We start from the raw sequence: 27014 nt of genomic DNA, 5'->3' as shown, positions 1-27014 counted from the left end.
AGACTCTGTGTTATTGAGTATTGGTGTTTATAGGACAGTGAGACTCTGTGTTACTGAGTACTGGGATTTATAGGACAGTGAGACTCTGTGTTACTGAGTATTGGTGTTTATAGGACAGTGAGACTCTGTGTTATTGAGTATTGGTGTTTCTAGGACAGTGAGACTCTGTGTTACTGAGTATTAGTGTTTATAGGACAGTGAGACTCTGTGTTACTGAGTATTGGTGTTTATAGGACAGTGAGACTCTGTGTTATTGAGTATTGGTGTTTATAGGACAGTGAGACTCTGTGTTATTGAGTATTGGTGTTTATAGGACAGTGAGACTCTGTGTCACTGAGTATTGGGGTTTATAGGACAGTGAGACTCTGTGTTACTGAGTATTGGTGTTTCAAGGACACTGAGACTCTGTGTTACTGAGTATTGGGTTTTACAGGACAGTGAGACTCTGTTACTGAGTATTGGGGTTTCAAGGACAGTGTGACTCTGTGTTACTGAGTATTGGGGTTAATGGGACAGTGAGACTCTGTCTTACTGAGTATTGGTGTTTATAGGACAGTGAGACTCTGTGTTACTGAGTATTGGGGTTTATAGGAGAGTGAGACTCTGTGTTACTGAGTATTGGTGTTTATAGGACAGTGTGACTCTGTGTTACTGAGTATTGGGGTTAATGGGACAGTGAGACTCTGTGTTACTGAGTATTGGTGTTTATAGGACAGTGAGACTCTGTGTTACTGAGTATTGGTGTTTATAGGACAGTGAGACTCTGTGTTACTGAGTATTGGTGTTTATAGGACAGTGAGACTCTGTGTTACTGAGTATTGGTGTTTATAGGACAGTGAGACTCTGTGTTACTGAGTATTGGTGTTTACAGGACAGTGAGACTCTGTGTTACTGAGTATTGGGGTTTATAGGACAGTGAGACTCTGTGTTACTGAGTATTGGGGTTTATAGGACAGTGAGACTCTGTGTTACTGAGTATTGGGGTTTATAGGACAGTGAGACTCTGTGTTATTGAGTATTGGTGTTTATAGGACAGTGAGACTCTGTGTTACTGAGTATTGGGGTTTATAGGACAGTGAGACTCTGTGTTACTGAGTATTGGGGTTTATAGGACAGTGAGACTCTGTGTTACTGAGTATTGGTGTTTACAGGACAGTGAGACTCTGTGTTACTGAGTATTGGTGTTTATAGGACAGTGAGACTCTGTGTTACTGAGTATTGGTGTTTATCGGACAGTGAGACTCTGTGTTACTGAGTATTGGGGTTTATAGGACAGTGAGACTCTGTGTTACTGAGTATTGGGGTTTACCGGACAGTGAGACTCTGTGTTACTGAGTATTGGTGTTTACAGGACAGTGAGACTCTGTGTTACTGAGTATTGGTGTTTATCGGACAGTGAGACTCTGTGTTATTGAGTATTGGTGTTTATAGGACAGTGAGACTCTGTGTTACTGAGTATTGGGGTTTATAGGACAGTGAGACTCTGTGTTACTGAGTATTGGTGTTTATCGGACAGTGAGACTCTGTGTTACTGAGTACTGGTGTTTATCGGATAGTGAGACTCTGTGTTACTGAGTATTGGTGTTTATAGGACAGTGAGACTCTGTGTTACTGAGTATTGGGGTTTATAGGACAGTGAGACTCTGTGTTACTGAGTATTGGGATTTATAGGACAGTGAGACTCTGTGTTACTGAGTATTGGTGTTTATAGGACAGTGAGACTCTGTGTTATTGAGTATTGGTGTTTATAGGACAGTGAGACTCTGTGTTACTGAGTATTGGTGTTTATAGGACAGTGAGACTCTGTGTCACTGAGTATTGGGGTTTATAGGACAGTGAGACTCTGTGTTACTGAGTATTGGTGTTTCCAGGACAGTGAGACTCTGTTACTGAGTATTGGGGTTTCAAGGACACTGAGACTCTGTGTTACTGAGTATTGGGTTTTACAGGACAGTGAGACTCTGTTACTGAGTATTGGGGTTTCAAGGACAGTGTGACTCTGTGTTACTGAGTATTGGGGTTAATGGGACAGTGAGACTCTGTGTTACTGAGTATTGGTGTTTATAGGACAGTGAGACTCTGTGTTACTGAGTATTGGGGTTTATAGGACAGTGAGACTCTGTGTTACTGAGTATTGGGATTTATAGGACAGTGAGACTCTGTGTTACTGAGTATTGGTGTTTATAGGACAGTGAGACTCTGTGTTACTGAGTATTGGTGTTTTCGGACAGTGAGACTCTGTGTTACTGAGAATTGGGGTTTATAGGACAGTGAGACTCTGTGTTACTGAGTATTGGGATTTATAGGACAGTGAGACTCTGTGTTACTGAGTATTGGTGTTTATAGGACAGTGAAACTCTGTGTTATTGAGTATTGGTGTTTATAGGACAGTGAGACTCTGTGTTACTGAGTATTGGTGTTTATAGGACAGTGAGACTCTGTGTTACTGAGTATTGGTGTTTATAGGACAGTGAGACTCTGTGTTATTGAGTATTGGTGTTTATAGGACAGTGAGACTCTGTGTTACTGAGTATTGGTGTTTACAGGACAGTGAGACTCTGTGTTACTGAGTATTGGTGTTTATAGGACAGTGAGACTCTGTGTTACTGAGTATTGGTGTTTATCGGACAGTGAGACTCTGTGTTACTGAGTATTGGGGTTTATAGGACAGTGAGACTCTGTGTTACTGAGTATTGGGGTTTACCGGACAGTGAGACTCTGTGTTACTGAGTATTGGTGTTTACAGGACAGTGAGACTCTGTGTTACTGAGTATTGGTGTTTATCGGACAGTGAGACTCTGTGTTATTGAGTATTGGTGTTTATAGGACAGTGAGACTCTGTGTTACTGAGTATTGGGGTTTATAGGACAGTGAGACTCTGTGTTACTGAGTATTGGTGTTTATCGGACAGTGAGACTCTGTGTTACTGAGTACTGGTGTTTATCGGATAGTGAGACTCTGTGTTACTGAGTATTGGTGTTTATAGGACAGTGAGACTCTGTGTTACTGAGTATTGGGGTTTATAGGACAGTGAGACTCTGTGTTACTGAGTATTGGGATTTATAGGACAGTGAGACTCTGTGTTACTGAGTATTGGTGTTTATAGGACAGTGAGACTCTGTGTTATTGAGTATTGGTGTTTATAGGACAGTGAGACTCTGTGTTACTGAGTATTGGTGTTTATAGGACAGTGAGACTCTGTGTCACTGAGTATTGGGGTTTATAGGACAGTGAGACTCTGTGTTACTGAGTATTGGTGTTTCCAGGACAGTGAGACTCTGTTACTGAGTATTGGGGTTTCAAGGACACTGAGACTCTGTGTTACTGAGTATTGGGTTTTACAGGACAGTGAGACTCTGTTACTGAGTATTGGGGTTTCAAGGACAGTGTGACTCTGTGTTACTGAGTATTGGGGTTAATGGGACAGTGAGACTCTGTGTTACTGAGTATTGGTGTTTATAGGACAGTGAGACTCTGTGTTACTGAGTATTGGGGTTTATAGGACAGTGAGACTCTGTGTTACTGAGTATTGGTGTTTATAGGACAGTGAGACTCTGTGTTACTGAGTATTGGTGTTTTCGGACAGTGAGACTCTGTGTTACTGAGAATTGGGGTTTATAGGACAGTGAGACTCTGTGTTACTGAGTATTGGGATTTATAGGACAGTGAGACTCTGTGTTACTGAGTATTGGTGTTTATAGGACAGTGAAACTCTGTGTTATTGAGTATTGGTGTTTATAGGACAGTGAGACTCTGTGTTACTGAGTATTGGTGTTTATAGGACAGTGAGACTCTGTGTTACTGAGTATTGGTGTTTATAGGACAGTGAGACTCTGTGTTATTGAGTATTGGTGTTTATAGGACAGTGAGACTCTGTGTTATTGAGTATTGGTGTTTATAGGACAGTGAGACTCTGTGTCACTGAGTATTGGGGTTTATAGGACAGTGAGACTCTGTGTTACTGAGTATTGGTGTTTCCAGGACAGTGAGACTCTGTTACTGAGTATTGGGGTTTCAAGGACACTGAGACTCTGTGTTACTGAGCATTGGGTTTTACAGGACAGTGAGACTCTGTTACTGAGTATTGGGGTTTCAAGGACAGTGTGACTCTGTGTTACTGAGTATTGGGGTTAATGGGACAGTGAGACTCTGTGTTACTGAGTATTGGTGTTTATAGGACAGTGAGACTCTGTGTTACTGAGTATTGGTGTTTATAGGACAGTGAGACTCTGTGTTACTGAGTATTGGTGTTTTCGGACAGTGAGACTCTGTGTTACTGAGTATTGGGGTTTATAGGACAGTGAGACTCTGTGTTACTGAGTATTGGTGTTTATAGGACAGTGAGACTCTGTGTTATTGAGTATTGGTGTTTATAGGACAGTGAGACTCTGTGTTACTGAGTACTGGGATTTATAGGACAGTGAGACTCTGTGTTACTGAGTATTGGTGTTTATAGGACAGTGAGACTCTGTGTTATTGAGTATTGGTGTTTCTAGGACAGTGAGACTCTGTGTTACTGAGTATTAGTGTTTATAGGACAGTGAGACTCTGTGTTACTGAGTATTGGTGTTTATAGGACAGTGAGACTCTGTGTTATTGAGTATTGGTGTTTATAGGACAGTGAGACTCTGTGTTATTGAGTATTGGTGTTTATAGGACAGTGAGACTCTGTGTCACTGAGTATTGGGGTTTATAGGACAGTGAGACTCTGTGTTACTGAGTATTGGTGTTTCAAGGACACTGAGACTCTGTGTTACTGAGTATTGGGTTTTACAGGACAGTGAGACTCTGTTACTGAGTATTGGGGTTTCAAGGACAGTGTGACTCTGTGTTACTGAGTATTGGGGTTAATGGGACAGTGAGACTCTGTCTTACTGAGTATTGGTGTTTATAGGACAGTGAGACTCTGTGTTACTGAGTATTGGGGTTTATAGGAGAGTGAGACTCTGTGTTACTGAGTATTGGTGTTTATAGGACAGTGTGACTCTGTGTTACTGAGTATTGGGGTTAATGGGACAGTGAGACTCTGTGTTACTGAGTATTGGTGTTTATAGGACAGTGAGACTCTGTGTTACTGAGTATTGGTGTTTATAGGACAGTGAGACTCTGTGTTACTGAGTATTGGTGTTTATAGGACAGTGAGACTCTGTGTTACTGAGTATTGGTGTTTATAGGACAGTGAGACTCTGTGTTACTGAGTATTGGTGTTTATAGGACAGTGAGACTCTGTGTTACTGAGTATTGGTGTTTACAGGACAGTGAGACTCTGTGTTACTGAGTATTGGGGTTTATAGGACAGTGAGACTCTGTGTTACTGAGTATTAGGGTTTATTGGACAGTGAGACTCTGTGTTACTGAGTATTGGGGTTTATAGGACAGTGAGACTCTGTGTTACTGAGTATTGGGGTTTATAGGACAGTGAGACTCTGTGTTATTGAGTATTGGTGTTTATAGGACAGTGAGACTCTGTGTTACTGAGTATTGGGGTTTATAGGACAGTGAGACTCTGTGTTACTGAGTATTGGGGTTTATAGGACAGTGAGACTCTGTGTTACTGAGTATTGGTGTTTACAGGACAGTGAGACTCTGTGTTACTGAGTATTGGTGTTTATAGGACAGTGAGACTCTGTGTTACTGAGTATTGGTGTTTATCGGACAGTGAGACTCTGTGTTACTGAGTATTGGGGTTTATAGGACAGTGAGACTCTGTGTTACTGAGTATTGGGGTTTACCGGACAGTGAGACTCTGTGTTACTGAGTATTGGTGTTTACAGGACAGTGAGACTCTGTGTTACTGAGTATTGGTGTTTATCGGACAGTGAGACTCTGTGTTATTGAGTATTGGTGTTTATAGGACAGTGAGACTCTGTGTTACTGAGTATTGGGGTTTATAGGACAGTGAGACTCTGTGTTACTGAGTATTGGTGTTTATCGGACAGTGAGACTCTGTGTTACTGAGTACTGGTGTTTATCGGATAGTGAGACTCTGTGTTACTGAGTATTGGTGTTTATAGGACAGTGAGACTCTGTGTTACTGAGTATTGGGGTTTATAGGACAGTGAGACTCTGTGTTACTGAGTATTGGGATTTATAGGACAGTGAGACTCTGTGTTATTGAGTATTGGTGTTTATAGGACAGTGAGACTCTGTGTTACTGAGTATTGGTGTTTATAGGACAGTGAGACTCTGTGTTACTGAGTATTGGTGTTTATAGGACAGTGAGACTCTGTGTTACTGAGTATTGGGGTTTATAGGACAGTGAGACTCTGTGTTACTGAGTATTGGGATTTATAGGACAGTGAGACTCTGTGTTACTGAGTATTGGTGTTTATAGGACAGTGAGACTCTGTGTTACTGAGTATTGGTGTTTATAGGACAGTGAGACTCTGTGTTACTGAGTATTGGTGTTTATAGGACAGTGAGACTCTGTGTTACTGAGTATTGGTGTTTATAGGACAGTGAGACTCTGTGTTATTGAGTATTGGTGTTTATAGGACAGTGAGACTCTGTGTTACTGAGTATTGGTGTTTACAGGACAGTGAGACTCTGTGTTACTGAGTATTGGTGTTTATAGGACAGTGAGACTCTGTGTTACTGAGTATTGGTGTTTATCGGACAGTGAGACTCTGTGTTACTGAGTATTGGGGTTTATAGGACAGTGAGACTCTGTGTTACTGAGTATTGGGGTTTACCGGACAGTGAGACTCTGTGTTACTGAGTATTGGTGTTTACAGGACAGTGAGACTCTGTGTTACTGAGTATTGGTGTTTATCGGACAGTGAGACTCTGTGTTATTGAGTATTGGTGTTTATAGGACAGTGAGACTCTGTGTTACTGAGTATTGGGGTTTATAGGACAGTGAGACTCTGTGTTACTGAGTATTGGTGTTTATCGGACAGTGAGACTCTGTGTTACTGAGTACTGGTGTTTATCGGATAGTGAGACTCTGTGTTACTGAGTATTGGTGTTTATAGGACAGTGAGACTCTGTGTTACTGAGTATTGGGGTTTATAGGACAGTGAGACTCTGTGTTACTGAGTATTGGGATTTATAGGACAGTGAGACTCTGTGTTACTGAGTATTGGTGTTTATAGGACAGTGAGACTCTGTGTTATTGAGTATTGGTGTTTATAGGACAGTGAGACTCTGTGTTACTGAGTATTGGTGTTTATAGGACAGTGAGACTCTGTGTCACTGAGTATTGGGGTTTATAGGACAGTGAGACTCTGTGTTACTGAGTATTGGTGTTTCCAGGACAGTGAGACTCTGTTACTGAGTATTGGGGTTTCAAGGACACTGAGACTCTGTGTTACTGAGTATTGGGTTTTACAGGACAGTGAGACTCTGTTACTGAGTATTGGGGTTTCAAGGACAGTGTGACTCTGTGTTACTGAGTATTGGGGTTAATGGGACAGTGAGACTCTGTGTTACTGAGTATTGGTGTTTATAGGACAGTGAGACTCTGTGTTACTGAGTATTGGGGTTTATAGGACAGTGAGACTCTGTGTTACTGAGTATTGGTGTTTATAGGACAGTGAGACTCTGTGTTACTGAGTATTGGTGTTTTCGGACAGTGAGACTCTGTGTTACTGAGAATTGGGGTTTATAGGACAGTGAGACTCTGTGTTACTGAGTATTGGGATTTATAGGACAGTGAGACTCTGTGTTACTGAGTATTGGTGTTTATAGGACAGTGAAACTCTGTGTTATTGAGTATTGGTGTTTATAGGACAGTGAGACTCTGTGTTACTGAGTATTGGTGTTTATAGGACAGTGAGACTCTGTGTTACTGAGTATTGGTGTTTATAGGACAGTGAGACTCTGTGTTATTGAGTATTGGTGTTTATAGGACAGTGAGACTCTGTGTTATTGAGTATTGGTGTTTATAGGACAGTGAGACTCTGTGTCACTGAGTATTGGGGTTTATAGGACAGTGAGACTCTGTGTTACTGAGTATTGGTGTTTCCAGGACAGTGAGACTCTGTTACTGAGTATTGGGGTTTCAAGGACACTGAGACTCTGTGTTACTGAGCATTGGGTTTTACAGGACAGTGAGACTCTGTTACTGAGTATTGGGGTTTCAAGGACAGTGTGACTCTGTGTTACTGAGTATTGGGGTTAATGGGACAGTGAGACTCTGTGTTACTGAGTATTGGTGTTTATAGGACAGTGAGACTCTGTGTTACTGAGTATTGGTGTTTATAGGACAGTGAGACTCTGTGTTACTGAGTATTGGTGTTTTCGGACAGTGAGACTCTGTGTTACTGAGTATTGGGGTTTATAGGACAGTGAGACTCTGTGTTACTGAGTATTGGTGTTTATAGGACAGTGAGACTCTGTGTTATTGAGTATTGGTGTTTATAGGACAGTGAGACTCTGTGTTACTGAGTACTGGGATTTATAGGACAGTGAGACTCTGTGTTACTGAGTATTGGTGTTTATAGGACAGTGAGACTCTGTGTTATTGAGTATTGGTGTTTCTAGGACAGTGAGACTCTGTGTTACTGAGTATTAGTGTTTATAGGACAGTGAGACTCTGTGTTACTGAGTATTGGTGTTTATAGGACAGTGAGACTCTGTGTTATTGAGTATTGGTGTTTATAGGACAGTGAGACTCTGTGTTATTGAGTATTGGTGTTTATAGGACAGTGAGACTCTGTGTCACTGAGTATTGGGGTTTATAGGACAGTGAGACTCTGTGTTACTGAGTATTGGTGTTTCAAGGACACTGAGACTCTGTGTTACTGAGTATTGGGTTTTACAGGACAGTGAGACTCTGTTACTGAGTATTGGGGTTTCAAGGACAGTGTGACTCTGTGTTACTGAGTATTGGGGTTAATGGGACAGTGAGACTCTGTCTTACTGAGTATTGGTGTTTATAGGACAGTGAGACTCTGTGTTACTGAGTATTGGGGTTTATAGGAGAGTGAGACTCTGTGTTACTGAGTATTGGTGTTTATAGGACAGTGTGACTCTGTGTTACTGAGTATTGGGGTTAATGGGACAGTGAGACTCTGTGTTACTGAGTATTGGTGTTTATAGGACAGTGAGACTCTGTGTTACTGAGTATTGGTGTTTATAGGACAGTGAGACTCTGTGTTACTGAGTATTGGTGTTTATAGGACAGTGAGACTCTGTGTTACTGAGTATTGGTGTTTATAGGACAGTGAGACTCTGTGTTACTGAGTATTGGTGTTTATAGGACAGTGAGACTCTGTGTTACTGAGTATTGGTGTTTACAGGACAGTGAGACTCTGTGTTACTGAGTATTGGGGTTTATAGGACAGTGAGACTCTGTGTTACTGAGTATTAGGGTTTATTGGACAGTGAGACTCTGTGTTACTGAGTATTGGGGTTTATAGGACAGTGAGACTCTGTGTTACTGAGTATTGGGGTTTATAGGACAGTGAGACTCTGTGTTATTGAGTATTGGTGTTTATAGGACAGTGAGACTCTGTGTTACTGAGTATTGGGGTTTATAGGACAGTGAGACTCTGTGTTACTGAGTATTGGGGTTTATAGGACAGTGAGACTCTGTGTTACTGAGTATTGGTGTTTACAGGACAGTGAGACTCTGTGTTACTGAGTATTGGTGTTTATAGGACAGTGAGACTCTGTGTTACTGAGTATTGGTGTTTATCGGACAGTGAGACTCTGTGTTACTGAGTATTGGGGTTTATAGGACAGTGAGACTCTGTGTTACTGAGTATTGGGGTTTACCGGACAGTGAGACTCTGTGTTACTGAGTATTGGTGTTTACAGGACAGTGAGACTCTGTGTTACTGAGTATTGGTGTTTATCGGACAGTGAGACTCTGTGTTATTGAGTATTGGTGTTTATAGGACAGTGAGACTCTGTGTTACTGAGTATTGGGGTTTATAGGACAGTGAGACTCTGTGTTACTGAGTATTGGTGTTTATCGGACAGTGAGACTCTGTGTTACTGAGTACTGGTGTTTATCGGATAGTGAGACTCTGTGTTACTGAGTATTGGTGTTTATAGGACAGTGAGACTCTGTGTTACTGAGTATTGGGGTTTATAGGACAGTGAGACTCTGTGTTACTGAGTATTGGGATTTATAGGACAGTGAGACTCTGTGTTACTGAGTATTGGTGTTTATAGGACAGTGAGACTCTGTGTTATTGAGTATTGGTGTTTATAGGACAGTGAGACTCTGTGTTACTGAGTATTGGTGTTTATAGGACAGTGAGACTCTGTGTCACTGAGTATTGGGGTTTATAGGACAGTGAGACTCTGTGTTACTGAGTATTGGTGTTTCCAGGACAGTGAGACTCTGTTACTGAGTATTGGGGTTTCAAGGACACTGAGACTCTGTGTTACTGAGTATTGGGTTTTACAGGACAGTGAGACTCTGTTACTGAGTATTGGGGTTTCAAGGACAGTGTGACTCTGTGTTACTGAGTATTGGGGTTAATGGGACAGTGAGACTCTGTGTTACTGAGTATTGGTGTTTATAGGACAGTGAGACTCTGTGTTACTGAGTATTGGGGTTTATAGGACAGTGAGACTCTGTGTTACTGAGTATTGGTGTTTATAGGACAGTGAGACTCTGTGTTACTGAGTATTGGTGTTTTCGGACAGTGAGACTCTGTGTTACTGAGAATTGGGGTTTATAGGACAGTGAGACTCTGTGTTACTGAGTATTGGGATTTATAGGACAGTGAGACTCTGTGTCACTGAGTATTGGGGTTTATAGGACAGTGAGACTCTGTGTTACTGAGTATTGGTGTTTCCAGGACAGTGAGACTCTGTTACTGAGTATTGGGGTTTCAAGGACACTGAGACTCTGTGTTACTGAGTATTGGGTTTTACAGGACAGTGAGACTCTGTTACTGAGTATTGGGGTTTCAAGGACAGTGTGACTCTGTGTTACTGAGTATTGGGGTTAATGGGACAGTGAGACTCTGTGTTACTGAGTATTGGTGTTTATAGGACAGTGAGACTCTGTGTTACTGAGTATTGGGGTTTATAGGACAGTGAGACTCTGTGTTACTGAGTATTGGTGTTTATAGGACAGTGAGACTCTGTGTTACTGAGTATTGGTGTTTTCGGACAGTGAGACTCTGTGTTACTGAGAATTGGGGTTTATAGGACAGTGAGACTCTGTGTTACTGAGTATTGGGATTTATAGGACAGTGAGACTCTGTGTTACTGAGTATTGGTGTTTATAGGACAGTGAGACTCTGTGTTATTGAGTATTGGTGTTTATAGGACAGGGAGACTCTGTGTTACTGAGTATTGGGATTTATAGGACAGTGAGACTCTGTGTTACTGAGTATTGGTGTTTATAGGACAGTGAGACTCTGTTATTGAGTATTGGTGTTTATAGGACAGTGAGACTCTGTGTTACTGAGTATTAGTGTTTATAGGACAGTGAGACTCTGTGTTACTGAGTCTTGGTGTTTATAGGACAGTGAGACTCTGTGTTATTGAGTATTGGTGTTTATAGGACAGTGAGACTCTGTGTTATTGAGTATTGGTGTTTATCGGACAGTGAGACTCTGTGTCACTGAGTATTGGGGTTTATAGGACAGTGAGAGTCTTTGTTACTGAGTATTGGTGTTTCCAGGACAGTGAGACTCTGTTACTGAGTATTGGGGTTTCAAGGACACTGAGACTCTGTGTTACTGAGTATTGGGTTTTACATGTTATGGGAAGCAAGGGATGAAATTGCAGAGCCGCTGGCAATGATCTTTTCATCTTCTCTGCTGACGGGGGTGGTACCAGGTGATTGGAGGGTGGCAAATGTTGTGCCCCTGTTCAAGAAAGGGAATAGGAACAACCCTGGGAATTACAGGCCAGTTAGTCTTACTTCGGTGGTAGGCAAGTTGATGGAAAAGGTGCTGAGGGATAGGATTTCTGAGCATCTGGAAAGACACTGCTTGATTCGGGACAGTCAGCACGGTTTTGTGAGGGGTAGGTCTTGCCTCACAAGCCTGATTGAATTCTTTGAGCAGGTGACCAAGCAAGTGGATGAGGGTAAACCAGTGGATGTGGTGTACATGGATTTTAGTAAGGCATTTGATAAGGTCCCCCATGGTAGACTTATGGAGAAAGTCAGGAGGCATGGGATAGTGGGGAATGTGGCCAGTTGGATTAAGAATTGGCTAACTGATAGAAGGCAGAGAGTGGTCTTAGATGGTAAATACTCAGCCTGGAGCCCAGTTACCAGTGGCGTGCCGCAGGGATCAGTTCTGGGTCCTCTCCTGTTTGTGATTTTTATTAACGACTTGGATGAGGAAGTCGAAGGGTGGGTCAGTAAATTTGCAGATGATACAAAGGTTGGTGGAGTTGTGGATACCGAGGAGGGCTATTGTCGTCTGCAAAGGGACTTGGATAGGTTGCAGTGCTGGGCTGAAAAGTGGCAGATGGAGTTTAACCCTGAAAAGTGTGAGGTCGTCCATTTTGGAAGGACAAACATGAATGCAAAATACTGGGTTAACGGTAGGGTTCTTGGGCATGTGGAGGAGCAGAGAGACCTTGGGGTCTATGTGCATAGATCATTGAAAGTTGCAACTCAAGTGGATAGGGCTGTGAAGAAGGCATATGGGGTGTTAGCGTTCATTAGCAGAGGGATTGAATTTAAGAGCCGTGAGGTGATGATGCAGCTGTACAGGACCTTGGTAAGGCCTCATTTGGAGTACTGTGTGCAGTTCTGGTCGCCTCATTTTAGGAAGGATGTGGAAGCCTTGGAGAGGGTGCAGAGGAGATTTACCAGGATGTTGCCTGGAATGGAGAATAAGTCTTACGAGGAAAGGCTGAACATTCTAGGCCTCTTCTCATTAGAAAGGAGAAGGATGAGGGGTGACATGATAGAGGTTTATAAGATGATCAGGGGAATAGATAGGGTAGACAGTCAGAAACTTTTTCCCCGGGTGGAGCAAAGCGTTACAAGGGGTCATAAATTTAAGGTGAAGGGTGGGAGATATAAGGGGGATGTCAGGGGAAGGTTCTTTACCCAGAGAGTGGTCGAGGCATGGAATGCCTTGCCCGGGGAAGTTGTTGAGTCAGAAACTTTAGGGACTTTCAAAAGGCTTTTGGATAGGTATATGGATAAAGGAGAATGATGGGGTATAGATTAAATTGTCCTTGACAGAGGACAAAGGATCGGCACAACATTGTGGGCCGAAGGGCCTGTTCTGTGCTGTATGTTCTATGTTCTATGTTCTATGACAGTGAGACTCTGTTACTGAGTATTGGGGTTTCAAGGACTGTGTGACTCTGTGTTACTGAGTATTGGGGTTAATGGGACAGTGAGACTCTGTGTTACTGAGTATTGGTGTTTATAGGACAGTGAGACTCTGTGTTACTGAGTATTGGGGTTTATAGGACAGTGAGACTCTGTGTTACTGAGTATTGGTGTTTATAGGACAGTGAGACTCTGTGTTACTGAGTATTGGTGTTTATAGGACAGAGAGACTCTGTGTTACTGAGTATTGGTGTTTATAGGACAGTGAGACTCTGTGTTACTGAGTATTGGTGTTTACAGGACAGTGAGACTCTGTGTTACTGAGTATTGGGGTTTATAGGACAGTGAGACTCTGTGTTACTGAGTATTAGGGTTTATTGGACAGTGAGACTCTGTTACTGAGTATTAGGGTTTATTGGACAGTGAGACTCTGTGTTACTGAGTATTGGTGTTTATAGGACAGTGAGACTCTGTGTTACTGAGTATTAGGGTTTATTGGACAGTGAGACTCTGTGTTACTGAGTATTGGTGTTTATTGGACAGTGAGACTCTGTGTTACTGAGTATTAGGGTTTATTGGACAGTGAGACTCTGTGTTACTGAGTATTGGGGTTTATAGGACAGTGAGACTCTGTGTTACTGAGTATTGGTGTTTATTGGACAGTGAGACTCTGTGTTACTGAGTATTAGGGTTTATTGGACAGTGAGACTCTGTGTTACTGAGTATTGGGGTTTATAGGACAGTGAGACACTGTGGTACTGAGTATTGGTGTTTATAGGACAGTGAGACTCTGTGTTACTGAGTATTGGTGTTTATAGGACAGTGAGACTCTGTGTTACTGAGTATTGGTGTTTATAGGACAGTGAGACTCTGTGTTACTGAGTATTGGTGTTTATAGGACAGTGAGACTCTGTGTTACTGAGTATTGGTGTTTACAGGACAGTGAGACTCTGTGTTACTGAGTATTGGTGTTTATAGGACAGTGAGACACTGTGGTACTGAGTATTGGTGTTTATAGGACAGTGAGACTCTGTGTTACTGAGTATTGGTGTTTATTGGACAGTGAGACTCTGTGTTACTGAGTATTAGGGTTTATTGGACAGTGAGACTCTGTGTTACTGAGTATTGGTGTTTACAGGACAGTGAGACTCTGTGTTACTGAGTATTGGTGTTTATAGGACAGTGAGACTCTGTGTTATTGAGTATTGGTGTTTATAGGACAGTGAGACTCTGTGTTACTGAGTATTGGTGTTTATCGGACAGTGAGACTCTGTGTTACTGAGTATTGGTGTTTACAGGACAGTGAGACTCTGTGTTACTGAGTATTGGTGTTTATCGGACAGTGAGACTCTGTGTTACTGAGTATTGGTGTTTACAGGACAGTGAGACTCTGTGTTACTGAGTATTGGTGTTTACAGGACAGTGAGACTCTGTGTTACTGAGTATTGGTGTTTATAGGACAGTGAGACTCTGTGTTACTGAGTATTGGTGTTTATAGGACAGTGAGACTCTGTGTTATTGAGTATTGGTGTTTATAGGACAGTGAGACTCTGTGTTATTGAGTATTGGTGTTTATAGGACATTGAGACTCTGTGTTACTGAGTATTGGGTTTTACAGGACAGTGAGACTCTGTTACTGAGTATTGGGTTTTACAGGACAGTGAGACTCTGTTACTGAGTATTGGGGTTTCAAGGACAGTGAGACTCTGTTACTGAGTATTGGGGTTTCAAGGACAGTGTGACTCTGTGTTACTGAGTATTGGGGTTAATGGGACAGTGAGACTCTGTGTTACTGAGTATTGGGTTTTACAGGACAGTGAGACTCTGTTACTGAGTATTGGGGTTTCAAGGACAGTGTGACTCTGTGTTACTGAGTATTGGGGTTAATGGGACAGTGAGACTCTGTGTTACTGAGTATTGGTGTTTATAGGACAGTGAGACTCTGTGTTACTGAGTATTGGTGTTTACAGGACAGTGAGACTCTGTGTTATTGAGTATTGGGGTTTATAGGACAGTGAGACTCTGTGTTACTGAGTATTGGTGTTTATAGGACAGTGAGACTCTGTGTTACTGAGTATTGGTGTTTATCGGACAGTGAGACTCTGTGTTACTGAGTATTGGGGTTTATAGGACAGTGAGACTCTGTGTTACTGAGTATTGGGGTTTACCGGACAGTGAGACTCTGTGTTACTGAGTATTGGTGTTTACAGGACAGTGAGACTCTGTGTTACTGAGTATTGGTGTTTATCGGACAGTGAGACTCTGTGTTACTGAGTATTGGTGTTTATAGGACAGTGAGACTCTGTGTTACTGAGTATTGGTGTTTATCGGACAGTGAGACTCTGTGTTATTGAGTATTGGTGTTTATAGGACAGTGAGACTCTGTGTTACTGAGTATTGGGGTTTATAGGACAGTGAGACTCTGTGTTACTGAGTATTGGGATTTATGGGACAGTGAGACTCTGTGTTACTGAGTATTGGTGTTTATAGGACAGTGAGACTCTGTGTTATTGAGTATTGGTGTTTATAGGACAGTGAGACTCTGTGTTACTGAGTATTGGTGTTTATAGGACAGTGAGACTCTGTGTTACTGAGTATTGGTGTTTATAGGACAGTGAGACTCTGTGTTATTGAGTATTGGTGTTTATAGGACAGTGAGACTCTGTGTTATTGAGTATTGGTGTTTACAGGACAGTGAGACTCTGTGTCACTGAGTATTGGGGTTTATAGGACAGTGAGACTCTGTGTTACTGAGTATTGGTGTTTCCAGGACAGTGAGACTCTGTTACAGAGTATTGGGGTTTCAAGGACACTGAGACTCTGTGTTACTGAGTATTGGGTTTTACAGGACAGTGAGACTCTGTTACTGAGTATTGGGGTTTCAAGGACAGTGTGACTCTGTGTTACTGAGTATTGGGGTTAATGGGACAGTGAGACTCTGTGTTACTGAGTATTGGTGTTTATAGGACAGTGAGACTCTGTGTTACTGAGTATTGGGGTTTATAGGACAGTGAGACTCTGTGTTACTGAGTATTGGTGTTTATAGGACAGTGAGACTCTGTGTTACTGAGTATTGGTGTTTACAGGACAGTGAGACTCTGTGTTACTGAGTATTGGTGTTTATAGGACAGTGAGACTCTGTGTTACTGAGTATTGGTGTTTACAGGACAGTGAGACTCTGTGTTACTGAGTATTGGTGTTTATAGGACAGTGAGACTCTGTGTTACTGAGTATTGGTGTTTATTGGACAGTGAGACTCTGTGTTACTGAGTATTGGGGTTTATAGGACAGTGAGACTCTGTGTTACTGAGTATTGGTGTTTACAGGACAGTGAGACTCTGTGTTACTGAGTATTGGGGTTTATAGGACAGTGAGACTCTGTGTTACTGAGTATTGGGGTTTACAGGACAGTGAGACTCTGTTACTGAGTATTGGTGTTTACAGGACAGTGAGACTCTGTGTTACTGAGTATTGGTGTTTATGGGACAGTGAGACTCTGTGTTACTGAGTATTGGGGTTAATAGGACAGTGAGACTCCATGTTACTGAGTATTGGTTTTTATAGGACAGTGAGACTCTGTTTCTGAGTATTGGTGTTTGCAGGACAGTGAGACTCTGTGTTACTGAGTATTGGTGTTTACTGGACAGTGAGATTCTGTGTTACTGAGTATTGGTGTTTCTAGGACAGTGAGACTCTGTGTTACTGAGTATTGGTGTTTATTGGACAGTGAGATTCTGTGTTACTGAGTATTGGGGTTTATAGGACAGTGAGACTCTGTGTTACTGAGTATTGGTGTTTATAGGACAGTGTGACTCTGTGTTACTGAGTATTGGTTTTTATAGGACAGTGTGACTCTGTGTTACTGAGTATTGGGGATTACAGGACAGTGTGACTCTGTGTTACTGAGTATTGGTGTTTACAGGACAGTGAGACTCTGTGTTACTGAGTATTGGTGTTTACAGGACAGTGAGACTCTGTGTTACTGAGTATTGGTGTTTATCGGACAGTGAGACTCTGTGTTACTGAGTATTGGTGTTTATCGGACAGTGAGACTCTGTGTTACTGAGTATTGGGATTTCTAGGACAGTGAGACTCTGTGTTACTGAGTATTGATGTTTACAGGACAGTGAGACTCTGTGTTACTGAGTATTGGTGTTTATAGGACAGTGAGACTCTGTGTTACTGAGTATTGGTGTTTTTCGGACAGTGAGACTCTGTGTTACTGAGTATTGGTGTTTATAGGACAGTGAGACTCTGTGTTACTGAGTATTGGTGTTTATAGGACAGTGAGACTCTGTGTTACTGAGTATTGGTGTTTATAGGACAGTGAGACTCTGTGTTACTGAGTATTGGGGTTTACAGGACAGTGAGATTCTGTGTTACTGAGTATTGGTGTTTATAGGACAGTGAGACTCTGTGTTACTGAGTATTGGTGTTTACAGGACAGTGAGAGTCTGTGTTACTGAGTATTGGTGTTTATAGGACAGTGAGACTCTGTGTTACTGAGTATTGGGGTTTACAGGACAGTGAGAGTCTGTGTTACTGAGTATTGGTGTTTATAGGACAGTGAGACTCTGTGTTACTGAGTATTGGGGTTTACAGGACAGTGAGAGTCTGTGTTACTGAGTATTGGTGTTTACAGGACAGTGAGACTCTGTTACTGAGTATTGGTGTTTATAGGACAGTGAGACTCTGTGTTACTGAGTATTGGTGTTTATAGGACAGTGAGACTCTGTGTTACTGAGTATTGGTGTTTATAGGACAGTGAGACTCTGTGTTACTGAGTATTGGTGTTTATAGGACAGTGAGACTCTGTGTTACTGAGTATTGGTGTTTACAGGACAGTGAGACTCTGTGTTACTGAGTATTGGTGTTTATAGGACAGTGAGACTCTGTGTTACTGAGTATTGGGGTTTATAGGACAGTGAGACTCTGTGTTACTGAGTATTGGTGTTTATAGGACAGTGAGACTCTGTGTTACTGAGTATTGGTGTTTATAGGACAGTGAGACTCTGTGTTACTGAGTATTGGTGTTTATAGGACAGTGAGACTCTGTGTTACTGAGTATTGGTGTTTATAGGACAGTGAGACTCTGTGTTACTGAGTATTGGTGTTTATAGGACAGTGAGATTCTGTGTTACTGAGTATTGGTGTTTATAGGACAGTGAGACTCTGTGTTACTGAGTATTGGGGTTTACAGGACAGTGAGATTCTGTGTTACTGAGTATTGGTGTTTACAGGACAGTGAGAGTCTGTGTTACTGAGTATTGGTGTTTATTGGACAGTGAGACTCTGTGTTACTGAGTATTGGTGTTTATAGGACAGTGAGACTCTGTGTTACTGAGTATTGGTGTTTACAGGACAGTGAGACTCTGTGTTACTGAGTATTGGTGTTTATCGGACAGTGAGACTCTGTGTTACTGAGTATTGGGGTTTACAGGACAGTGAGACTCTGTGTTACTGAGTATTGGTGTTTATAGGACAGTGAGACTCTGTGTTACTGAGTATTGGTGTTTACAGGACAGTGAGACTCTGTGTTACTGAGTATTGGTGTTTACAGGACAGTGAGACTCTGTGTTAATAAGTATTGGTGTCCATAGGACAGTGAGACTCTGTGTTACTGAGTATTGGTGTTTACAGGACAGTGAGAGTCTGTGTTACTGAGTATTGGTGTTTATAGGACAGTGAGACTCTGTGTTACTGAGTATTGGTGTTTATAGGACAGTGAGACTCTGTGTTACTGAGTATTGGTGTTTATCGGACAGTGAGACTCTGTGTTACTGAGTATTGGTGTTTATAGGACAGTGAGACTCTGTGTTACTGAGTATTGGTGTTTACAGGACAGTGAGACTCTGTGTTACTGAGTATTGGTGTTTACAGGACAGTGAGACTCTGTGTTACTGAGTATTGGTGTTTACAGGACAGTGAGACTCTGTGTTACTGAGTATTGGTGTTTACAGGACAGTGAGACTCTGTGTTACTGAGTATTGGTGTTTATCGGACAGTGAGACTCTGTGTTACTGAGTATTGGTGTTTACAGGACAGTGAGACTCTGTGTTACTGAGAATTGGTGTTTACAGGACAGTGAGACTCTGTGTTACTGAGTATTGGGATTTACAGGACAGTGAGACTCTGTGTTAATGAGTATTGGTGTTTATCGGACAGTGAGACTCTGTGTTAATGAGTATTGGTGTTTATCGGACAGTGAGACTCTGTGTTAATGAGTATTGGTGTTTATCGGACAGTGAGACTCTGTGTTACTGAGTATTGGTGTTTACAGGACAGTGAGACTCTGTGTTACTGAGTATTGGTGTTTATAGGACAGTGAGACTCTGTGTTACTGAGTATTGGTGTTTATAGGACAGTGTGACTCTGTGTTACTGAGTATTGGTGTTTATCGGACAGTGAGACTCTGTGTTACTGAGTATTGGTGTTTATAGGACAGTGAGACTCTGTGTTACTGAGTATTGGTGTTTAGAGGACAGTGAGACTCTGTGTTACTGAGTATTGGTGTTTATAGGACAGTGAGACTCTGTGTTACTGAGTATTGGTGTTTATCGGACAGTGAGACTCTGTGTTACTGAGTATTGGTGTTTACAGGACAGTGAGACTCTGTGTTACTGAGTATTGGTGTTTGCAGGACAGTGAGACTCTGTGTTACTGAGTATTGGTGTTTGCAGGACAGTGAGACTCTGTGTTACTGAGTATTGGGGTTTACAGGACAGTGAGACTCTGTGTTACTGAGTATTGGTGTTTATAGGACAGTGAGACTCTGTGTTACTGAGTATTGGTGTTTATCGGACAGTGAGACTCTGTGTGACTGAGTATTGGGGTTTATAGGACAGTGAGACTCTGTGTTACTGAGTATTGGTGTTTATAGGACAGTGAGACTCTGTGTTACTGAGTATTGGGATTTATAGGACAGTGAGACTCTGTGTTACTGAGTATTGGTGTTTATAGGACAGTGAGACTCTGTGTTATTGAGTATTGGTGTTTATAGGACAGTGAGACTCTGTGTTACTGAGTATTGGGATTTATAGGACAGTGAGACTCTGTGTTACTGAGTATTGGTGTTTATAGGACAGTGAGACTCTGTGTTACTGAGTATTGGGATTTATAGGACAGTGAGACTCTGTGTTACTGAGTATTGGTGTTTATAGGACAGTGAGACTCTGTGTTATTGAGTATTGGTGTTTACAGGACAGTGAGAGTCTGTGTTACTGAGTATTGGTGTTTATTGGACAGTGAGACTCTGTGTTACTGAGTATTGGTGTTTATAGGACAGTGAGACTCTGTGTTACTGAGTATTGGTGTTTACAGGACAGTGAGACTCTGTGTTACTGAGTATTGGTGTTTATCGGACAGTGAGACTCTGTGTTACTGAGTATTGGGGTTTACAGGACAGTGAGACTCTGTGTTACTGAGTATTGGTGTTTATAGGACAGTGAGACTCTGTGTTACTGAGTATTGGTGTTTACAGGACAGTGAGACTCTGTGTTACTGAGTATTGGTGTTTACAGGACAGTGAGACTCTGTGTTACTAAGTATTGGTGTCCATAGGACAGTGAGACTCTGTGTTACTGAGTATTGGTGTTTACAGGACAGTGAGAGTCTGTGTTACTGAGTATTGGTGTTTATAGGACAGTGAGACTCTGTGTTACTGAGTATTGGTGTTTATAGGACAGTGAGACTCTGTGTTACTGAGTATTGGTGTTTATCGGACAGTGAGACTCTGTGTTACTGAGTATTGGTGTTTATAGGACAGTGAGACTCTGTGTTACTGAGTATTGGTGTTTACAGGACAGTGAGACTCTGTGTTACTGAGTATTGGTGTTTACAGGACAGTGAGACTCTGTGTTACTGAGTATTGGTGTTTACAGGACAGTGAGACTCTGTGTTACTGAGTATTGGTGTTTACAGGACAGTGAGACTCTGTGTTACTGAGTATTGGTGTTTATCGGACAGTGAGACTCTGTGTTACTGAGTATTGGTGTTTACAGGACAGTGAGACTCTGTGTTACTGAGAATTGGTGTTTACAGGACAGTGAGACTCTGTGTTACTGAGTATTGGGATTTACAGGACAGTGAGACTCTGTGTTAATGAGTATTGGTGTTTATCGGACAGTGAGACTCTGTGTTAATGAGTATTGGTGTTTATCGGACAGTGAGACTCTGTGTTAATGAGTATTGGTGTTTATCGGACAGTGAGACTCTGTGTTACTGAGTATTGGTGTTTACAGGACAGTGAGACTCTGTGTTACTGAGTATTGGTGTTTATAGGACAGTGAGACTCTGTGTTACTGAGTATTGGTGTTTATAGGACAGTGTGACTCTGTGTTACTGAGTATTGGTGTTTATCGGACAGTGAGACTCTGTGTTACTGAGTATTGGTGTTTATAGGACAGTGAGACTCTGTGTTACTGAGTATTGGTGTTTAGAGGACAGTGAGACTCTGTGTTACTGAGTATTGGTGTTTATAGGACAGTGAGACTCTGTGTTACTGAGTATTGGTGTTTATCGGACAGTGAGACTCTGTGTTACTGAGTATTGGTGTTTACAGGACAGTGAGACTCTGTGTTACTGAGTATTGGTGTTTGCAGGACAGTGAGACTCTGTGTTACTGAGTATTGGTGTTTGCAGGACAGTGAGACTCTGTGTTACTGAGTATTGGGGTTTACAGGACAGTGAGACTCTGTGTTACTGAGTATTGGTGTTTATAGGACAGTGAGACTCTGTGTTACTGAGTATTGGTGTTTATCGGACAGTGAGACTCTGTGTGACTGAGTATTGGGGTTTATAGGACAGTGAGACTCTGTGTTACTGAGTATTGGTGTTTATAGGACAGTGAGACTCTGTGTTACTGAGTATTGGGATTTATAGGACAGTGAGACTCTGTGTTACTGAGTATTGGTGTTTATAGGACAGTGAGACTCTGTGTTATTGAGTATTGGTGTTTATAGGACAGTGAGACTCTGTGTTACTGAGTATTGGGATTTATAGGACAGTGAGACTCTGTGTTACTGAGTATTGGTGTTTATAGGACAGTGAGACTCTGTGTTACTGAGTATTGGGATTTATAGGACAGTGAGACTCTGTGTTACTGAGTATTGGTGTTTATAGGACAGTGAGACTCTGTGTTATTGAGTATTGGTGTTTATAGGACAGTGAGACTCTGTGTTACTGAGTATTGGTGTTTATAGGACAGTGAGACTCTGTGTTATTGAGTATTGGTGTTTATAGGACAGTGAGACTCTGTGTCACTGAGTATTGGTGTTTATAGGACAGTGAGACTCTGTGTTACTGGGTATTGGTGTTTATAGGACAGTGAGACTCTGTGTTACTGAGTCTTGGTGTTTATAGGACAGTGAGACTCTGTTACTGAGTATTGGGGTTTACAGGACAGTGAGACTCTGTGTTACTGAGTATTGGTGTTTACAGGACAGTGAGACTCTGTGTTACTGAGTATTGGTGTTTATAGGACAGTGAGACTCTGTGTTATTGAGTATTGGTGTTTATAGGACAGTGAGACTCTGTGTTACTGAGTATTGGTGTTTTAGGACAGTGAGACTCTGTGTTATTGAGTATTGGTGTTTATAGGACAGTGAGACTCTGTGTCACTGAGTATTGGTGTTTATCGGACAGTGAGACTCTGTGTTACTGAGTATTGGTGTTTACTGGACAGTGAGACTCTGTGTTACTGAGTATTGGTGTTTACAGGACAGTGAGACTCTGTGTTACTGAGTATTGGGGTTTATAGGACAGTGAGACTCTGTGTTACTGAGTATTGGTGTTTACAGGACAGTGAGACTCTGTGTTACTGAGTATTGGTGTTTATAGGACAGTGAGACTCTGTGTTACTGAGTATTGGGGTTTATAGGACAGTGAGACTCTGTGTTACTGAGTATTGGTGTTTAGAGGACAGTGAGACTCTGTGTTACTGAGTATTGGTGTTTATAGGACAGTGAGACTCTGTGTTACTGAGTATTGGTGTTTATAGGACAGTGAGACTCTGTTACTGAGTATTGGGGTTTATAGGACAGTGAGACTCTGTGTTACTGAGTATTGGTGTTTACAGGACAGTGAGACTCTGTGTTACTGAGTATTGGTGTTTATAGGACAGTGAGACTCTGTGTTACTGAGTATTGGTGTTTACAGGACAGTGAGACTCTGTGTTACTGAGTATTGGTGTTTCTCGGACAGTGAGACTCTGTGTTACTGAGTATTGGTGTTTATAGGACAGTGAGACTCTGTGTTACTGAGTATTGGTGTTTATAGGACAGTGAGACTCTGTGTTACTGAGTATTGGTGTTTATAGGACAGTGAGACTCTGTGTTACTGAGTATTGGTGTTTATAGGACAGTGAGACTCTGTGTTACTGAGTATTGGGGTTTACAGGACAGTGAGACTCTGTGTTCCTGAGTATTGGTGTTTATAGGACAGTGAGACTCTGTGTTACTGAGTATTGGGGTTTACAGGACAGTGAGATTCTGTGTTACTGAGTATTGGTGTTTATAGGACAGTGAGACTCTGTGTTACTGAGTATTGGGGTTTACAGGACAGTGAGATTCTGTGTTACTGAGTATTGGTGTTTATAGGACAGTGAGACTCTGTGTTACTGAGTATTGGGTTTTACAGGACAGTGAGACTCTGTTACTGAGTATTGGGGTATCAAGGACAGTGTGACTCTGTGTTACTGAGTATTGGGGTTAATGGGACAGTGAGACTCTGTGTTACTGAGTATTGGTGTTTATAGGACAGTGAGACTCTGTGTTACTGAGTATTGGTGTTTATAGGACAGTGAGACTCTGTGTTACTGAGTATTGGGGTTTATAGGACAGTGAGACTCTGTGTTACTGAGTATTGGTGTTTATAGGACAGTGAGACTCTGTGTTACTGAGTATTGGTATTTATAGGACAGTGAGACTCTGTGTTACTGAGTATTGGGGTTTATAGGACAGTGAGACTCTGTGTTACTGAGTATTAGGGTTTATTGGACAGTGAGACTCTGTGTTACTGAGTATTAGGGTTTATTGGACAGTGAGACTCTGTGTTACTGAGTATTGGTGTTTATTGGACAGTGAGACTCTGTGTTACTGAGTATTAGGGTTTATTGGACAGTGAGACTCTGTGTTACTGAGTATTGGGGTTTATAGGACAGTGAGACTCTGTGTTACTGAGTATTGGTGTTTACAGGACAGTGAGACTCTGTGTTACTGAGTATTGGTGTTTATAGGACAGTGAGACTCTGTGTTACTGAGTATTGGTGTTTATTGGACAGTGAGACTCTGTGTTACTGAGTATTGGGGTTTATAGGACAGTGAGACTCTGTGTTACTGAGTATTGGTGTTTACAGGACAGTGAGACTCTGTGTTACTGAGTATTGGGGTTTATAGGACAGTGAGACTCTGTGTTACTGAGTATTGGGGTTTACAGGACAGTGAGACTCTGTTACTGAGTATTGGTGTTTACAGGACAGTGAGACTCTGTGTTACTGAGTATTGGTGTTTATGGGACAGTGAGACTCTGTGTTACTGAGTATTGGTGTTTATAGGACAGTGAGACTCTGTGTTACTGAGTATTGGTTTTTATAGGACAGTGAGACTCTGTTTCTGAGTATTGGTGTTTGCAGGACAGTGAGATTCTGTGTTACTGAGTATTGGTGTTTATCGGACAGTGAGACTCTGTGTTACTGAGTATTGGTGTTTACAGGACAGTGAGACTCTGTGTTACTGAGTATTGGTGTTTACAGGACAGTGAGACTCTGTGTTACTGAGTATTGGTGTTTATAGGACAGTGAGACTCTGTGTTACTGAGTATTGGTGTTTACAGGACAGTGAGACTCTGTGTTACTGAGTATTGGTGTTTACAGGACAGTGAGACTCTGTTACTGAGTATTGGTGTTTACAGGACAGTGAGACTCTGTGTTACTGAGTATTGGTGTTTTTCGGACAGTGAGACTCTGTGTTACTGAGTATTGGTGTTTATAGGACAGTGAGACTCTGTGTTACTGAGTATTGGTGTTTCCAGGACAGTGAGACTCTGTTACTGAGTATTGGGGTTTCAAGGACACTGAGACTCTGTGTTACTGAGTATTGGGTTTTACAGGACAGTGAGACTCTGTTACTGAGTATTGGGGTTTCAAGGACAGTGTGACTCTGTGTTACTGAGTATTGAGGTTAATGGGACAGTGAGACTCTGTGTTACTGAGTATTGGTGTTTATAGGACAGTGAGACTCTGTGTTACTGAGTATTGGGGTTTATAGGACAGTGAGACTCTGTGTTACTGAGTATTGGTGTTTATAGGACAGTGAGACTCTGTGTTACTGAGTATTGGTGTTTTCGGACAGTGAGACTCTGTGTTACTGAGTATTGGTGTTTATTGGACAGTGAGACTCTGTGTTACTGAGTATTAGGGTTTATTGGACAGTGAGACTCTGTGTTACTGAGTATTGGTGTTTATTGGACAGTGAGACTCTGTGTTACTGAGTATTAGGGTTTATTGGACAGTGAGACTCTGTGTTACTGAGTATTAGGGTTTATTGGACAGTGAGACTCTGTGTTACTGAGTATTGGGGTTTATAGGACAGTGAGACTCTGTGTGACTGAGTATTGGTGTTTACAGGACAGTGAGACTCTGTGTTACTGAGTATTGGTGTTTATAGGACAGTGAGACTCTGTGTTACTGAGTATTGGTGTTTATTGGACAGTGAGACTCTGTGTTACTGAGTATTGGGGTTTATAGGACAGTGAGACTCTGTGTTACTGAGTATTGGTGTTTACAGGACAGTGAGACTCTGTGTTACTGAGTATTGGTGTTTATAGGACAGTGAGACTCTGTGTTACTGAGTATTGGTGTTTACAGGACAGTGAGACTCTGTGTTACTGAGTATTGGTGTTTATAGGACAGTGAGACTCTGTGTTACTGAGTATTGGTGTTTATTGGACAGTGAGACTCTGTGTTACTGAGTATTGGGGTTTATAGGACAGTGAGACTCTGTGTTACTGAGTATTGGTGTTTACAGGACAGTGAGACTCTGTGTTACTGAGTATTGGGGTTTATAGGACAGTGAGACTCTGTGTTACTGAGTATTGGGGTTTACAGGACAGTGAGACTCTGTTACTGAGTATTGGTGTTTACAGGACAGTGAGACTCTGTGTTACTGAGTATTGGTGTTTATGGGACAGTGAGACTCTGTGTTACTGAGTATTGGGGTTAATAGGACAGTGAGACTCCATGTTACTGAGTATTGGTTTTTATAGGACAGTGAGACTCTGTTTCTGAGTATTGGTGTTTGCAGGACAGTGAGACTCTGTGTTACTGAGTATTGGTGTTTACTGGACAGTGAGATTCTGTGTTACTGAGTATTGGTGTTTCTAGGACAGTGAGACTCTGTGTTACTGAGTATTGGTGTTTATTGGACAGTGAGATTCTGTGTTACTGAGTATTGGGGTTTATAGGACAGTGAGACTCTGTGTTACTGAGTATTGGTGTTTATAGGACAGTGTGACTCTGTGTTACTGAGTATTGGTTTTTATAGGACAGTGTGACTCTGTGTTACTGAGTATTGGTTTTTATAGGACAGTGTGACTCTGTGTTACTGAGTATTGGTGTTTACAGGACAGTGAGACTCTGTGTTACTGAGTATTGGTGTTTACAGGACAGTGAGACTCTGTGTTACTGAGTATTGGTGTTTATCGGACAGTGAGACTCTGTGTTACTGAGTATTGGTGTTTACAGGACAGTGAGACTCTGTGTTACTGAGTATTGGTGTTTATAGGACAGTGAGACTCTGTGTTACTGAGT

This window comes from Heterodontus francisci, chromosome 49, assembly GCF_036365525.1.
Source record: "Heterodontus francisci isolate sHetFra1 chromosome 49, sHetFra1.hap1, whole genome shotgun sequence".
Taxonomy (NCBI): domain Eukaryota; kingdom Metazoa; phylum Chordata; class Chondrichthyes; order Heterodontiformes; family Heterodontidae; genus Heterodontus; species Heterodontus francisci.
The sequence above is the reverse complement of the archived record's forward strand: the minus strand, read 5'-3'. Positions refer to the sequence as shown.